The sequence below is a fragment of the Anomalospiza imberbis genome, chromosome 5, assembly GCF_031753505.1.
Source record: "Anomalospiza imberbis isolate Cuckoo-Finch-1a 21T00152 chromosome 5, ASM3175350v1, whole genome shotgun sequence".
NCBI classification, from domain to species: domain Eukaryota; kingdom Metazoa; phylum Chordata; class Aves; order Passeriformes; family Viduidae; genus Anomalospiza; species Anomalospiza imberbis.
The window spans coordinates 50,177,957-50,192,019 of NC_089685.1; the positions used below are offsets into that span (position 1 = coordinate 50,177,957).

At 53.1% G+C, this 14,063-nt stretch overlaps 1 long non-coding RNA gene across 1 annotated transcript; it reads right to left on the reverse strand.

Annotated features, from left to right (window-relative positions):
- Nucleotides 1-1,588: 1,588 nt before the first annotated feature.
- On the reverse strand, nt 1,589-11,485 carry LOC137474243 (uncharacterized). Its single transcript, XR_010999251.1, has 3 exons — nt 8,501-11,485; nt 6,510-6,624; nt 1,589-5,915 (listed from the first exon to the last, which is right to left on the reverse strand). It is a non-coding gene; the product is annotated as an uncharacterized lncRNA (long non-coding RNA).
- Nucleotides 11,486-14,063: the final 2,578 nt, after the last annotated feature.

Below are 14,063 nucleotides of genomic sequence, written 5' to 3' on the forward strand. Positions count from 1 at the left end.
GAGTGGAGGCTGGGGGGCAAAGCTTTGGAACTGATTATTTAGTTCCAAATTTGAGCATCACTGGCTCCCCTGGCCTGATACTGTTTATGTCCTAAACTCTCAGCAGAGTTTCATCTGGACAACATCTATCCAAGACCCACAGATTGTTTCCCTGGTACCACCACTATCCATGGTATGTTGTGCTGTCATTTCCTTTGCCATGAGAATGAACAGCAATTTGTTCAAGAAATTTTGGAAACACCTCCCATATCCTATTCTCCCCCTAGTGGTGATTGTCCAGGCCCAGGGGAGAAGCAAAGTGGTCAAAATAAAGGAAGCCAACAGAATAAACCCTGAAAAGTGATGAATTTTTCTAGGGAATAGAGGTGGGTCTCTCATTCTTCAGCAAGTTTGTGATTTGAGTGGAGTGCAGAAAGAGGGAAGGCACAGAGATGTGAACAGATGAACACAGCTGGATGACCCAGTCTGTGGAGGGGAGGGGAACCCCAAACTTGTGCTTGCAATGGGGTAGAAGGTGTATCAAGGAAAGGGCCTATCACAGAGAAGATATTTTGCAAGCTCCTGACATTCAGTGGCACTGTGTCTAAGAGACCAGGTAGTTCTGCAAGGCCATTGTGCTGCTTTTTCTGTATTGGTGTCAGGAAAGAATTAGGAAGTACATCCCACACCTGGTGGGATGTAGTGCCTGAGGATGGAGTGCCTCAGACAGTTCCCCTGTACTGAACTCACCCCGTGCAAGACTCTCCAAGGTGGATTGGTACCTGTGGTCGCTCAAGCAGATCTGTCTCTCCTTGTAGTGACAGCAGAGGCCACACTGGAATTTAGTGCTGGTATCAGCAAAGCCACATTATCACTTTGTGTGCTGCCACTCTCAGGGGCTCAGTGGGACAGAACCAGCTCAGGCACAGAGGTCTCCATTACACTGCAGGGAAGCCTTGTTGGGTAAGGACAGAGAGGAAGGAGAGTCAGAAACATCAGCAGCTTTGATCTCACAACTCTCCCATCAATTCATTATTCTGTATTATTCATGTTATAGACAATACAGCTTGCATCAGCAACTTCAGAGAATATTTCTTTTGACTTGTTAAGCATCTTTAAAGGTAAGACACATCTCAGTAAATATAATAAACCATGTGCATTGAAGTTGATGGCAAGTTCCCCAAATGTTAATTTGAAGAACTGTGATTATCTTGCCTCAGTTACAGATTCCGTCCACTTTTTGACATGGATTGTCTCTTTATTATTTTAAAATCTTAGCAAAGATACATTTTTAGTTAAGTACTGCAAGTTTAAGTGGTTATGTGGTATCTGAATTGCTCAATGAAATTATTCTGCTAACTGGATTTTGTTCCAGCTGTCCCCTCTCCCCTGACATGTTAAAAAATTCCTTGCCTAACTTAATGATTGTGTTGATTCCTGAATGATGAGGTGAGCTTGTAACCTTTTTGATAGAGTTCATAATTTTAGGTTATCTTTTGCATGTAGCAGGAAAAGCCTTGAGAGATTATTTGCCTCATAGTAATCTTGGAGAGCAGGTTATAGTCCTGTCCTGCACAGTGCCAAGAGTGATCTGTGGCCCTGTGGCACTGCCACCCACCCTCCCTGAGAGCAGGCACTGCTCCAAGCTGTTGGATCAGGCACAATTCTGCTTTAATTGTAGCTGAGCTTTATGGACTCTGAGATCAGGTGGGAAAATTGATCACAGGACCAGAACACACTGGTACGATTCTGAAAACGCTTTCCACTGACTGAGTGCTTTGTTTTCTCCTGGGTTTGGGTTTGTTTTTTTCTTTTCCTTTCCACCTCACCAGCCACATCCTTTAGGGTAGATAAACACTAAAGTGCTCATAAGGAAATGTGCTTTTTAAATTGTTATTATTCACTAAAGCACATAAGAAAATGAAGCATTTACAATATTTAGATGCTAATAAGACATTTCCTGTGTGCACCTGAGCAGCAACAGCCAAGGCACCTGCCCCTGCTGCAGCATGGGAAGTCCAGGTTTGCTGCTCTGTACTTGAGGGAGGGCTTGGGAGCTGCTTCCTGGAGGATTGTGCCAGTGGGAAGCAGATGCCATCCTCCTCAGGGACAGCAAGATGAAGAAGCACAGACCTGCTGGGCTCTCTCTTCCACCTTTGCATTCCATCTCTGCTCCTTGCCCTCCTCTTTCCACTTCCCAAGTCAGGAATGAGTCAATAAGACCCTTGGACCTTATGGTGGGAGCACAACACCCATCTTACCTGCAGAGAAGGCTTGAATGGCTCTGTTTATACGTAACACAAACATAAATGTACACAAATGGAGACCAAAACCTGATGGCTTTGCTATTTCCCTGCAGCTGTCCAGGCACTTACACAACCTTAGGGGTAGGATTGGCCACTCAGGCATAGGCCTTGCTCCAGCACTGCCAGTTAACCTCAGGCAGATCCAGTTCAAATGCAAACCTCGCAGCCCAGCCCCACAAGGATCTCCCGTAATCCACACCTGAGCCTGGTATTCACTTTTAACACTCCTCCAGAGCCCTGCTGATCCCCACACTTCAGAAAGCACCTGGCAAACAAAGCCACCTCCCCAGCAGAGAGCAAACAGAAGCTCGTGACAGGAGACAAGACACTGCTGGTATTAAATACCTGTCTGGCTATGCCAGTGCATTCCTGCTTTACACACTGCGGTTTGTTTTCAACAAGCACAATGCAAAGTGCAGGTCAGACCTCACATGGGCAGCAGATATCAGATTTTTACTGAGCCTATGATGGGCATAGAACTGTGTAAGTGATGGTTGTGAATGGCTTAAAGAGCTGCCATGACTGAGACTTTCCTTGTCCTTCAAGAGCTTTTTGGTTGCCCCACTTACAGAGTTTTATCAGATTTCTCAGCCCTAAAAGAAAATCTGATTGATTTTATCCAAGTTTGAAGTTAGCTCAGCTCTAAGCAGGGAGTGGGACTTGTTGACTTTCCCATGCAAATTTTTCTGAGGCTCTTAAGTGGTGATGGTTGTGAAAAGGAGAGGAAAAGGACCAACAGGTTATATTTATACCTTTAATGTATTTAAATTTTGCAGTAATTATATTGATTTTTTATTATATAACAATAATTGTGATAATTTTCCTTGCACTTTATAAAATTATGATCTATGCCACAGTTGGAGCATGATACTCATGTGATAATCAGAGGGCATTTATGAGGTGAAAGGTGAGGAGAACAAACCAGAGGGTTCTGCTCCCCAAGGTTTGGCTTTGTATCAAAGTGCACAGTTTGGGCTTCGACCACCACACTGGCTCAAGGTCCCAGGATGATTTTCTCTGTAAAAATCAATTTATTAATCCAAATGCTGCCCAGACATTACTGTGGATAAGTAGGTGCTCAGTTCCTTAGCTGGCTGTGCACACTCCACTCTTCCCTTTCTCCATCAGCTGTTGTGCAGCTTCTGGATCACCCTCAACAGTTACTGCTGAGGAGTTGGCCTCCAGCAGCTCGTGTGTGATCCTGCCTGTGGATTGGGCACAGCGTTTGCAACTCTTCTTTAGGAAATCATCTTTGTGGGGTTAAATGGTGAAAATATGAATTTTCTGGGCAGAAATGGTGGTATTTCCTGTGTGCCCAAAGCCCCCAGGGAAACAGGCATGAGAGAAGACAAAAAGGGCTCTCCAAGAAATCATTCCTTTGTGCATGGAAACAGGGCATGGCAGCAACTTGGGGAAGCCTCTGCAGTGAAAGGAGAACCCACCGGCTGTTTCCCAATTACAAGTTTGATTTTTTTTTCCTTATTCCCTATCTTTTACTGCCATCTACTGGCTCTGACTGAATGGCTTCTTCGTTGGCCCTGTAGTAAATCTCTCTGGTATAGTCTAAGAGCTACAAGTTTTGACAGGGGACCCTCAGAGAGGGCTTTGGGGGATGGATTAACTGAGAAACATAATTAACTGAGAAACATAGCACTTGCAGAATGGTAAGTTCAGACTATAATTGGGAAGAAATAATGGATGAGAAGAAGAAATGAGAAGACAATTCTGAAAAGTCAACCCTTAAGTATTGCATTCCAGCATTTGGAAAACAAGTAATTTGGGGTTTGTTTGTTTGTTGGTGTATTTATTTTGAAGGAAAGCTTTTTGTTTAGAAAACAGCACCCCAGAACCCTCCCAGTGTTTAATTTTAAGCAGGTTTATATAAAAGGGGCTAAAATGCATCATGAGAGTCAATTACATTTTTGTGGCCTTACCTGCAGCCAGGATTAGCAAAATGGCTCCAAGAGGCACCTCAAAGCTCTCTCAGGTGAAGGAAAGCAACTGCTTGCTTGGACAAGAGTATCCTGCAGTTTGTTTCTCTCCAAATATGCTGTCAGGGAATAGCATCCTGCAGGCATTGGCTGTTTGGCTGTTTCATGGCTCCAGGAAACTGCAGGTAATATTATAACTAACAGTGTCCAGTAAAGGATCAGATAGGTATTGAGTCAGGCAAAAATAATCCATTCATTCAAAAATCAATAATTCATCAAAAACTTTGATTTTGCCGTTGATAAGGAAAGGGTCTTTATCATGGTTGGGCCTTGACAAATGTCCTCTTCTCTCCTCTTACACACAGCTTCTGGACAAACCCACCTGAGTAGACCAATGCTCCTGCTCTCAGAACAGGAAAGGAGAGAAGGCTCCAAATCCAGCCCTTCCATGTTGCTGCAACACAGCCCAGTATTGAACCACTCAGCTGTCAGCAGGTCTCCTTCTGCCAAGAACAGACTAGTGACCTCCTGTGGGTAGGTACCATGTGGGCCAGGATTATTTTTTTTTTTTTATTCCAGTACATCCTTTCCCAAGGAAAGCACTGGAGCTGAGCACTGGATGACTCCCATGTGGAACAGATCCTTCCCCTCCTTTGTCCAAAGTCCAATGGCAAAGCATGGAATAACTCACAAGTGGGGCCTGGAATGAAAATGGGTCTGTTAAAATTAGGCAAAGAATGCAATGAGAAAAAATGGGCATCCTTTTTGTGTATAAAAAAAAGTAGGGGGAAAGAGTTGAAAAATGGCACTTTTATTTGGTGCCACCTCTGATTTTTTATGGATAAAACCCTATAGTGAGCAATCAGAACAGAAGTGGGAAAGCCAGGAGCCTTTGCCTTCCACAGTGGACTTAATTTCCATTTTCTCTTCTCTTTCAGGACAGGAAAAAAAAACACTTAACTCATCCCATCTTTGCCAACAGCTTTGGTGTTTGAGCAGCCCAGCCCAACAGGCTCCAGAACTGCTGGCCTGCACTGGAGGGCCCCAGGTCCTGCCCATGGTGTGGGGTGAGTCCCCAGCTGTCCCCAGAGTGTCCCAAATGCAGAGGGATGCAGTTTCAGGCTGTCCTTGCCCTGGTCCCTGCAGTCCCCAGGGCCTGGGACACAGGGAGAGCCCTGTCCACAGGGGCCTTTGGCTCCTTGTCAGGAATGTGGGGGCAGCCCCGGGGGCAGGTGGAGCTGAGACCTGGGGCAGTGTCTGAGGCTGAGCCAGGGCAGGGCAGTGTTTATCTGGAGGGGGTCGGCCCCACACGCTGAGTTTCAGCAGGATCAGGGTCACAGATGCTGCATTTTGTGCATCCTGGGAGTTTCTGTCCCCCCTGGAGATTTCCTGCTGGGATGTGGCAGCGCAGGGAGCAGAATTAAACCTGCACCTCCCCTGGGCATTGCTGGCCTTTGTCTCTCTGTTGTGCCATCAGACCAGGGGACTCTGCCGCTGTCACTGCCACTGCCACCCCGGCTGGGGGCTGTGTCCTCCTGGCAGCCCTTGCCAGCCCCACTCACGAGCTCCAGAGGTGCCTCTGTGCCCTGTTGGGAGTGTTTGCTGGGAATGTGCCTCATCCCTGGAGGATCCCTTTGTTCCAGAGTGGCCAGAAAGAGCTTTTGGGCTTGTCGGCTTCAGAGTTTGAGGGCAGGAGTCACTGAAAGGGAGAAGGACAAGGAGGTTTGTCAGAGTGGTGCTCTCAGACCTCACCTGACAGTCTGTGCTTTGTGTGTGAGGTCGTTGTGGATTTGCACTGCAGGGAATTAATGTCCCCTTCCCAATTCAGCCCAGCAGACCCTAAGGGCTCTTACAGGAATATTTATCCTTTACTTGCCTTTGTGACAACTCAAATTCCACCCTGCCATGAGCAATTCCTCGATTTCTCCTGGAGAAAACCTCATGGCAGAGGCAGTTTGCAAAGGAGCCCAGAGTTGTGTTTGGAGCAGAGGGTGCTGAGAGCTTCACCTGCCTGTGCTGCCCCAGCCTGGCAATATCCTCATGGAACAGCCTGGGCAGATGGGATTAGATGGAGCAAAATCCCTTCATGGAAGAGGTTTTCTCCTGTGCAGATCAGGCATGGGGCAGGAAGTGAACTGTGGAAATCAGCAGATTTCCCCCAGAAAGCATCACTCAACATCATCCTGAATGATGTGACCTGTGCCCACTGCTCAGGATTCACCCACCCAAAATCAAGGGCAAAGGTTGGTTTGGGTTTGAGGACTTGAAATAACTTTGAAACAGAATAAATCACCTTTTTCTTCTTCTTTCTTTCTTTCAGATGCTGGACTTGCCTCTGTGGACACATGCTGAGCTCTCACTGCAGGGAACTGTCAGGCCTTGATGGCTGTGAGTTCATGTTCTTCTCACTGGGGAATTGGAAATAATTATTAATTAATTGCAGAAGAGTTTTCTCAAACCTTTCCCCTTTCTCCCACAGTGTGGAACAAGGGCAGAGAGAGTGAGCAGAGGAGCAGCCTCAGGCTACATTTTACAGGAAGGAAAATTTTGGGGGTAAAACTCAATGTAATCTGTAGGGGACAGAATGGATATTTTGGGGTAAAAATTAGGTACTCAGAAGTGGATAGGTGGGGAAAATTTTGGAGGCACAACCTGACCAAATCTCTAGAGCAGAAAACAAACATTTTGAGGCAAAAATAAAGTGATGAGTAGTGGGTGTGTAAGGAAAACTTGGGGGTTAATCTGAGATAATCTTTAGGGGAGAGCATGAACATAGTAAGGTAATATGAGGGAATCAGTTATGGGCAGCTAGGGAAATTTTGGGGGGTAAAAATAATAATAAATTATCTGTAGGGCAGAAAATGAACATTTTGAGGTAAAAATGAGGTCATTAGTAGTAGGCAGATGGAAAATATTTGGGGGGGTAAATCCTGGGAAAAGCTACACTGTAGAAAATCAATACTGAAGTAAAAAATGAGGGAATCGGTAGTGGATAGGTAGGGGAATTTTGGGGGCTAAATTTGAAATAATCTAAAGGTTAACAATGAATATTTTTAGTTAAAAATGAGGTAATAAGTTGTAGATAAGTAAGGAAAATTTTGAGGGTAAAACTTGAGTAAATCTCTAGGGAGAGAGTGAACACTGACAGACTGAGGCAGTGAAGGAAATTTTTGGGGGTATGACTTGGGAAAATTTGTAGGACAGAAAATGAACATATTGAGGTAAAAAGGAGATGATTGGGAGTGGACATGCAGGGAGAATTTGGAGGCCAAACCCTGATATATCAGAACAATAAATGATTTTGAGAAAAATCTGATGTGATGTGTAGGGGGCAGAATGAACATTTTGGGGATAAGACAGACATAACTTGTGTGGGTTTGGTTTTAAACTCTAGTTAGTGTGTAGGGGACAAAATGAACATTTCAGTCACAAGATATGGGTGACCCTGTAGAGGAAAAGAATGCATCTTTTCAGGTAAAAAGGAAGTAATCAGAATTGGGCAGGTAGGGAAATATTGGGAGGAAAAAAGTGAGGTAGTGTCCAGAGCAGAGAATGAATACTTGCTTGTGAAAATTGAGGGAAGCAGAAGTGGACACACAGGGAAAATCTGGAGGGGGAATGATAAATAATCCCCAGGGAAGATAATGAAAACAGAGGTAATCACTTGTGGACACATAATGAAAACTTTGGGTGTAGAAAGTGTTATTTTCTCCAGAATGGAGAACTAATATTTTGAGGTGAACAAGAGATAACTAGTAGTGGACAGGTAGGGAAAATCTAGGGGGTAAAACTTGAAATAATCTGTAGGGCAGAGAATGAACATCTCAAGGGAAAAATAAGATAATCAGTAGTGGACAGAAAAGGGAAATTTTGGAGTAAACCTTTAGGTAATCTCTAGGTGAAAGAAGAAACATTTGAAGGTAAAATGAGTTGATCAGTAGTGGACATCAAAGGAAAATTTGGGGGCAAAAGCTGAGATAATGTGTAAGGGTGAGAAGTATTTGGAGAAAAATTCTGACATAATTTGTAGGGGACAGATGAAGATTTTGGGGATAAGACAGACAGAACCAGTGTGTTTCTTGGTTTTAAAAATCTAGGTAATATATTGGGGAGAAAATGTACTTTTTGGTCATAAAATCAGAGATAACTTGCAGGTGAAAGAGTGACTATTTTTGAGGTCAGTGAGGCAGTCAGTAGTGCACAGGAAGGGAGAATGTTGGGGGTAAAATCCAAGGTCATTTCAAGGTGAGGGAATGACTGTTTGGAGGCCAACTCAGGACTCACCTTGTCCCCCTTCCTTGGCAGCAGCCGGCAGGGAAGGGAGAAGAGGCGCCTGTGTGGGACGAGGCTGGAGACAGCGAGCAGAGGAGCGGCCTCGGGCTGGAGAGGGGCAAGAGAAAGGCAGAGGGACCTCCCTGGTGTCACCAGGGCACCTGTGACAGAATGGACACTGTGAGGGCAAGTGGAGGTGAGGAGTGGACAGTTTGGGGCAAAATCTGAGTTCATCTGCAGGGACATAAGTAGGGGATATTTTGGAGGGGAAAGCTCAGGTAATAAATTCACCCAGCTTGGCCCAAGTTGTGTTTGCACAAAGTGGGACCAGAGGTGAAGGTCAATCCAAAGCCAACCCTGCTCAACCTATAAATTCCAGAATAAGTTCTACAAGCTGCCCATGGAGGGACTAAAAATACATAAAAACAGAACCAAGAGCAGGTTCCTGGGAATCCCATCCCAGTGTTGTCACAGCCTTTTTAACAGATCTTTAAGATCTGCATTTCTTTGTTGGGATCATTCACTCCATGGGCTGTGAGGTTTGTTTGGATTTTAACTCCCTCACAGTGGCCCTGACCCTGCTCAGGAGCTGGGAGGAAAAGCAGAGTCAGAGCTCCTGGCAGGGTCAGGGTGTTTTCCCCCAGAGCTGCTGCCCACCAGCCTAGCCAGGAGGGATCTGCTTGGCTTCTGCAGGGAAAGAATGTATTCAGGATTCAGATGAGATTCCAGCAGCCTCGGCGCTTCCCAGGCAGCCAAGCCGCTCTCCCGCCCCTCCTGCTCCCAGCCCCCGCCCAGCTAAGGGAAATTTGTCCTGCCAGCAGCAGGGGAAGGACAAGAGCTCCCACCCTGGGGCTTGGATTGTCCCTCTGGGGGATGCTGGGATTTACATAATTCCATACATTTGGCTGCTGAAATTTCCCAGCCCAGGGGCTTTAGTTGTCAGGGCAGCACAAAGATTGTTCTCTGTGTGGCACCCAGATCTGGGGTTCAGTATCAGCTTTGCTGGTTCAGATGAATTATACCCACAGCCCCAGATTCCCTGCTGAAATCCTGCTGGAATAACCTGACAGTGCCTCGTGGAGTCTGGACGTTCCCATGCAGAGCTGCCACTTGAACAGCAGCTGTGGCAGGAACCAGCAGAGGTTCCAGGACAAGGACAGGTTTATATTCCATAGAATTTGTCATTTATAACCCTCATCCCCCAGCCCCACTGATGTCCCTGGGGGACACTTGACAGAGCTCCCTGGAATTCAGCTGATTTCATCCCCCTGAGCTCAGGCTCCAGTTGATGTTTCAGAGCAGGAGAAAGGCGGTGGCCGGACGCGCTCCTGGCCCGTGCTGAGGCAGCCCCTGTGCCCAGAGGAGGACATCTCTCCCTGCAGAAGCTGAGTCCATTTCAGAGCTTCTGCAAGTTCTTTTCCCTCAGGAAAGGGATGCACATCCCTGCTTTCAGCACACCTCCAGTGGGACCCGCCTGTGAAAGCTTTCCATCAGTTCTGTGGTTCCGGCTGGCTCCCTGAAAAACTCCAAACTTCATCCAGACAAAACTCCATCCGACTCTAACCTTGTATTTGAAGGCATCTCTGAGGGCATTGCTGGGGATTTCATTTCTATGGGGAAGATTCCCTTGACTTTAATGCTGCTGAGGGATGATGTTCCCAGGCTGGAAGGGAAGGGGTTTGGGGGGCTGGGACACACCTGGGGGTGTGTGGGAGCTCCGGGAGGTCGGCACCGGGAATTGCTGCCTGAGCCTCTCCGCAAACGCACCGTGCCGACGTTCCCAGGCAACGCCAGCTGTTCCAGCTGTTGCTCGGGTAATTCCGGGGTGGGGGCGGGGTCTGTCCGGGCTGAAGCATCTCCGGGTGCCTGTGCAGAGCAGCCCCTGGCCGAGGAGCCGCGGGCAGCCCTTTATCCACGTCCATCCCAGCACTGCCCGGGCATCCCAGTGCCCATCGCCGGGATGTGTGGGTGGCACGCTGCCTGCCACGGGCAGGGCACTGAGGCACAGCTGCTCCCCTGCAAATACCGAGGGTAGGAGGTGCTGGTTCCCTTCCCGGGGCTCCCAGCCTCCTCCTGCCCCGCATTCCCAGCCAGCTGGGACACACTGAGGAAACACCAAGGAACATTCCTGGCAGGGAGTGGGAGTCACCAAGGGCTCCGTGCAGCTCTGGGCCAGAAAAGTGGCCCCAGCATCAGCACCTGCAGTGATTTGGGGCTGTGAACACTCACCTGCAGGAAACGCCCCTCTGCAGGTGGGAACAGCTCTGACACTCTCCAGAAGAACTCCGGCCATGGACCAAGTGAACCCTCAGGACTTGTCCTGCTCATTTCTCCTTGGAAAGGGACATGGAATGAGCACCTTTACTGCTGTGGGGTAAATCCTGGAAAGGGCAGGAAACCAAGGTTATTGGAAGAGCCTTGTGCTGTCCTGTGAGACACCAGCCAGTTCTGCTCTAGAGCCATTCTAGGGGCTGGTGTGCAAAGCAGCACTAGCAGGAAAGAAGGAGCTACATTTGCATAGGAATTCCTATGCTGGCAGCAGCCAACCCCATCCCAGGCAGGACCTTCCTCGTGAGCCTGAGACTGGCTCAGGTGCTTGGAGCAGGGTGCTGACAAGGCCAGGATTCTGAATGCAATCCCCACGTGGGCCAGTCACTTGTCACCGTTTGACTTGATGATCCTCGTGGCTCTTTCCAACTCAGAATCTCCCGTGCTCCGGAAATAAAGAGCAAACAGCTTCCACAGGCTTTTTAAACCCCCGGGTTTTTCCACTGGGGAGTACGAGCCACAGAGAAAGCATTAAGTCTCACCCGGCAGGTGTCGGATGAGCGGCTGGAGCAGGACCGAGCCCCGGCGGGGCCCCGGTCCCGCACCGGGCACGGTCCGGACTCGGCCCCAGCGCCCGTCCCGGGGCGGCTCCTCCCGCCCACGGCGATCCAGCCCCGCTCGTTCGGCGGGGGCGCGGCGGGCGGGAGCCCCCGGGGGCTCGGGCACGGGGGAGGGGGAGGAGGGCGCTGCTCTGCCCAGGGCGGTGCGGGTCCCTCGGGGCTCCGCATCCCCGGGGCGCCGCGGGGCCGGGACCGCGCCGGAGCGCGCTGCTGCCGCCGGGGGGCGCTGCGGGAGCGCCGCCGCTCCGTGTCCGCCAGGCGGCGCCCCACGGGCCGGGGCCGCGGGCGGCGCTGAGGGAGCGGCGGCGTCGGGAGGGTCCCGGGGCCGGCACGGGCGGTGCCCGCGCCCCGCCCGCTCCCGGCCGCGATCCAGAGCCCGCTCCGGGGAACCGCCGCCCTCCTCCTGGGCCCGGCACCGGCACGGCCCCGGCTCCCCGGGCCGCGCCGGGACCGGACCCCAGCCCCGCACCGGCCGAAGCAGGAGCAAAGCGGCAGCGCCGGGCTCGGTCCCAGCGCCCGTCCCGGAGCGGCTCCTCCCGCCCGCCGCGATCCCGGTCCTCACCCCAGCCCAAATCCCGCACCCCGCCCGCCGAGCGGCTCCGCCCGGGACCCCCAGCGGACACCGGCAGGACCCGGACCCAGGTCCCGGTGCCGGCCCCACCTCAGCGCCTCGAGCTCCGAGCGGCGGTCCCGCCGCACCCCGGGACGCGCATCCACCGCACCGAGCGGAGCGGGCGCGGATCCGCCGGGATTTATGGGCGGGGCCGGGCCGGCACAGGTGTGAGGGGCGGGGCCGGCACAGGTGCGCGGGGCCCCAGAGCGCCTGCGCGGGGCGGGGCCCAGGGGATTTAAACCGCGGGGAGGGCCCGGCAGAGCCATTTGCTCCTCGGCGCTCGCTGCGGCCGGGCCGGACTCTGTGTCTCTTTTCCTCTCTATTTCTTCTACGTTTCTTTGCTTCTCTACTTCTTTTCCTCTATACCTCTCCTTCCTCCCCTCTCTTCTTCCCCTCCCCCACCCCCTACACCCTCCCCCCCTACCCCCCCTCCCTCTCCCCCCTAGCCCTCCCCTTCCTCCCCCCCAGCCGGGTCCCCCCTACTCCTCATCCCTCTACATACCCCAACCCTACCGCACTCCTCCATCCTCTCATTCCTCCCTTCCTTCTCCCCCACTCCGGCTCCTCCTGCCCTTTCTCCCTGCTCCTCTTCCTCCCCAGTCTCCCCCCAGTTGCCTTCAATCCTCTCCCTCCTTCCTCCACTTTTCCTTCTCCCCTCACCCCGGTTCCTCCTGTCCCCCTCTCCGTGATGCCTTCCCCCCTCACGTCATCCTTCTCTTTCCCCGCAACCTGCCTTCAATCCTTCCCCTCCTTCCTCCCCCTGCCATTCCCCCAGCCCCCTCCCCTGGTGCCCTGCACACCCCGACCTCCCTCCACCTGCCCTCCGTCCTTGTCACTCTCCTCTCGACCACCCCCTCTGCTCCCCTGTTCTCCTTCTCCATCCCCCGCTCTCTCTCTTTTCCCCGCAGCCGCGGGGCTCGGGGTGCCGGAGAATAAAGCCCGGAGGGCCGGAGCCCGGCGCCCCCCGCCCTCGCTGGAGTCCCCCCACACGGGGCCGGACCCGCTCGGCGGGTCCCCCCATACCGGTCTAATACACCGCCCGACACTGCCGGGGTTGCGGCTTTCCCGACATCACACTGGGGGTCGGGGCTGGGGGTCAGGGAGGGCCCCTGCTCCGGAGGGGGTCCTGAGGAGAGGGGTGTGGGTAGCTTAGGGGGGACCCCCTCCTCCGGAGGGGGCGGGGGGGGAGCGGGGTGGGTTAAGGGGCCCCCTCCGGAGGAGGGGTCCCGGGGGGGTTGGAGGGGGGGGGTTAGGGAGGGCCCCCTCCGGAGGAGGGGGTCCCGGGGTGGGTCGGGGTGGGCCTCCTCCGGAGGAGGGGGTCCGGGGAGGGGGCGGGGCGGAGGGGGCCTTCCCCCCTCCAGGCCCCGCCCCCACCCCGGACCCCCCTCCTCCGGACGGGCCCCGCCCCGGGCCCTCCCGGGGACCCCCTCCTCCGGACCGGGGCCCCCCGGGGGGAGGGAAAGGGGGCGGGTGGGGGGGGAAGCAGCGGGGGTCACGTCACCCTGCACCGTGAGCGCACGTACAGAAACGAAACGGCCGGACAAACGAACAGGCCCTCCTGCCCCGGCCACCCACCCCGCCCCCTTTCCCTCCCCCCGGGGGGCCCCGGTCCGGAGGAGGGGGTCCCCGGGAGGGCCCGGGGCGGGGCCCGTCCGGAGGAGGGGGTCCGGGGTGGGGGCGGGGCCTGGAGGGGGGAAGGCCCCCTCCGCCCCGCCCCCTGCCCGGACCCCCTCCTCCGGAGGAGGCCCACCCCGACCCCCCCCGGGACCCCCTCCTCCGGAGGGGGCCCTCCCTAACCCCCCCCCTCCAACCCCCCCGGGACCCCTCCTCCGGAGGGGGCCCCTTAACCCACCCCGCTCCCCCCCGCCCCCTCCGGAGGAGGGGGTCCCCCCTAAGCTACCCACACCCCTCTCCCCAGGACCCCCTCCGGAGCAGGGGCCCTCCCTGACCCCCAGCCCCGACCCCCAGTGTGATGTCGGGAAAGCCGCAACCCCGGCAGTGTCGGGCGGTGTATTAGACCGGTATGGGGGGACCCGCCGAGCGGGTCCGGCCCCGTGTGGGGGGACTCCAGCGA